Raw genomic sequence first — 3,682 nt, forward strand, 5'->3', positions numbered from 1 at the left:
GGCCCGGCTCGCCCGCCGCGGGAAGAACCGTCCCTCCGCGGCGACGTCCCTCCTGCACCGAGGCAGCCCGAGTGGCAGCACCGGCACGGCAGCAGGGAGAACAACCGCCCTGAAAGCAAACAGGGAAGCCAAGCGGGCCGGCCCCACGCATGGGAGCGCTGCCCGTCCCACGGGAGCACCCGCCCGTCCCACGGGAGCACCGCCCGTCCCCGTGTGACACCCGAGCCGCACCGCGGCAAAGGGAGAGCCTGCTGCTTCTGCCCACAGCTCGGGGAAGTGGGGCTGGTTCACAGGTCGTCCTGTGGCCACACATATATGGGGCAGGGATGCAAAGGGACAAGGACATTGCACTGAGAGCGGTCTAAGGCACAGCCACCACTCAGCCCCTTGATGCTCCGGTCAGGTTTGCTGCCAAGAGATGATCTAYGGAGAGCAGTTGGGTGAAAGAGGTACTTCCTCTCTCTTGGGCTATTTTCACAGCAGTGCCATGAGGGGAGCTCTCCTTTTTGGAGCAGCGAGCCCCGTGTTTATTCCCCATAGCTGTGTCCATCATTGAAGCCTACTGGCTCCCAGGCCAGCCTGCATTCCCGATGCCCAGATGCTGTCCCAAAGCATGATGTGTTCCAAGCGTGAGGCTCCCCTGACCCAGTGTTTGGTTTCCATGAGGGAGTCATCTGCTCCAAGTTACTCATCTGGCTTTTTCTCCAGTCAGTGCAGAAGAGCAGCACATCCTGACAAGGATCCATCAGGTTCTCAATCTGAAGCCCCTCTGGATGTGCTCATGTATGTAGAGGAAGGTTCATGGATTGCCCTAAGCRAGAGGTCCACCAAAAATGCAACATGGATCCCAGATAAGGGTCTARAGGTGGGGAAAGGGGAAGAGTGCAAGCAGAATCCCAGGGAGGCAACACTGCCTAGCATCCCACATAGAGCCAGTGGCAAAATCAGGAACATACTTTATCCATTACCTTCTGTGTGGGCCAAAGGATGTTCTCACATGCTAGGCTAATGTGCTGACTGGGGAAGGAGGTGTCCAGCATGCTGGACTTGCAGCCTCCATATCTGCAACAGCACAAATGGACTGATCATTCATAACATGAGGAAATTACCACTTTTCAGACTTTCATTTCCTTCAAAGATCTGTGACATGAAAACACTACAAAGCTGCAGAGCACAGTGTTGAAACTGGCAGATGCCCATGCAATAATTAATATATGAGGTTACCTCTTGTTCTACAAGGGTAGAGTTGTAGCTTCAGGCTGAGTAAGCACTACCTGCTTGGAGGACAAGATAGCAAAGGCCTCCTGTTTCATTGCAGGGAGGGCTGTTAATACTGAAGCTTATGAGTACTGCAAATGCAATTAATTCCTAGCAGGCCACTTCTGGAAACTGTTAAACTCCTGTGGTCTGCAAACATGAGCTGCATGACCAAAYAAGATTTCAAGGCTACAGAGCAGCATCATGAGTGATGTCCCAGCTGGCTGCAGGCTGTTTTCTTCTCCAGGCACGATCATTTAATGTTCCTGAAACACCCTGAGTTTTATCTGCTGACTTYATTTGTGGCTCTAAAATGTACAGAGTGTGAACAACAGCTCAGTAGCAATTGTCCTCAGACAATTCCCTTCCACGTTGCTACAATGTTTATCTTGTGGCCTCTCGGGAGGGGACCACCACACGGGCATTGCACTGAAGAAGCAGAGGCTCTACCWATCTGAGATGTTTCGGGTGAACAACGTTTGCTGAGAATAGGGAGCCTCAGACATACTTGTTGCTGACTCATTTTTCCCAGGTCTGCCTTCTCTGATGAGGAAAATTCACCTCTGCCCATGATCAGCAAGGTTTGGTGGACCACATAGTTCCAATAGACTTTGCTGCCCCGGGTTAGGACCACACATAAGAAATGATGCAATCTACTGGCTACAATGAGGAGTACTTGCAAGATGGGTGTAGGCAGCTTGTGCAGCCTAGGGACAGATAATGTGTGAAATACACTGCAGGGGAACTACTGACCTGCGGCCAGGGCATAGAGTCTGCAAATTTTGCTTCCTCTTTTGCCCCSTTAGCCATATTTGCTCCTTTTCTCCGAAGATTTTTCGGAGTATTTTCTCTCCCTAAAGGATGTTGCTACATTCCTATGCCACACAAGTGGTGCTCAGATGGAGTCATTTCACAGAATCACAGAACGGCTGAGGTTGGAAGGAACCTCYAGAGATCATCTAGTCCAAACCYCTGCTCCAGCAGGGACACCCAGAGCATGGGGCACAGGGCAGCATCTAGGCAGGTTTGGAAGATCTCCAGAGAAGGAGACTCCACAGCCTCCCAGGGCTCTGTCACCCTCACTGTTTCTTTTAGTTCTTTTTCTGTCACCAGCACCATCAGGTCAGACTTTGTTGGATCGTCTCTTTTTTTTTGTAGAGAAGGTTAAAAAAAAAAAAGAAAAAAAAAGATTTGCTTTTGTAGGTTTAGGTGCTTTTTATCTGAAGGAGATCTCTCTCACCACCAATTGTAATTCAAGGTGACATCACAGCCTGATGTGGAAAATTATTTCCACTTTTCCTTGGTCTCTTTCTTTAGATTAAGGTTGCAGCTCTGACTTTCAGGCCYTACCTGCCAACATGTGTTTTTCTTAGTCACACTTACGTAATTCCTCCCCCATCAACATTAGGYAGACCTTGGTCATTCAGGATTTAAAGTTAGTTACTCAAATGACAATGACCTGATTAAGTCTTTCATAACCCTGCTGTCATTAAACCTCATGCCCTGTCATCAACTTAGCATTTGAGGGTTTATCCATATYCCCTAACCTGACTGATTTCCAGTTCCCTGGTACTTGTTGCCTTCTGGCTAATCCCTTCAGTGAGATCAGTCCTTCTCTAACTGATGGATTTGGATAGCTGGTTTCATTTTGTACCCTTTCTCCAGGGCTTAGAAAGACATCAGATGTTTTTGCCCCAGTCCCTTTATAACTCTCCCAATATTTGCAAAGATTTATGGATAGGTGCTATTAGGTGTTTCACTCAATATAGGTCAGACCAGTTGAAACTGAACCCAGTTTGGAGTGCCTATAAATAAATAAATACATTAATWAAGTAATTAATCTGGGGAGCAGTTCAACAAAAAAAGATAGTACTTTGAATCTCATTTCTAGAGGCAAAAGTGAGCTGGAGGGAAGGGAAATGAGAAAGGCCATGTAGGGCTTTAAGGCCTGTACTGGTATTGAAAGCCAGGCCTGAGGACTGGATTGACCTACTAAATGTCATGGAAATCTTGAGAAAAATGCTGGAGGACAAATGAGGAAAAGGGTACTGGACATCAAGGGGAGACATCTTAAAAGTACCCTTTGGAAATCCTGCCCTGACTTGTATGAAGGAAAACATCTTGAAGAAACTGGAAGGTATCAAAATTTCACCCAAAAAAAGGAAGCCAACATTACAGCAAAGCTCATCACCATGCAGCCTTTCGCATAGCGGTAGCGACTRGAGGCCTCAGCCTGCCTGGCTGGTTTCACTGCGTTGTGCAAGAGCAAAAGGTCTTGCCCTGGAGAGGTGTCAATCTCAAATGTAGGCCTAGAAATAACCCGTGTTTGCACCTCCTGGGCTGTCACCGCCTGCGTCTCAGCCSGGAGCTATGGAGACAGAGTGTGGGGCCGGCGCCTGTGGGGCAGGTGGAGCGGCCGCTGAGC

This window comes from Nothoprocta perdicaria, unplaced genomic scaffold (genome assembly GCF_003342845.1).
Source record: "Nothoprocta perdicaria isolate Ctin4 unplaced genomic scaffold, notPer1 scaffold_99, whole genome shotgun sequence".
Lineage (NCBI taxonomy): Eukaryota > Metazoa > Chordata > Aves > Tinamiformes > Tinamidae > Nothoprocta > Nothoprocta perdicaria.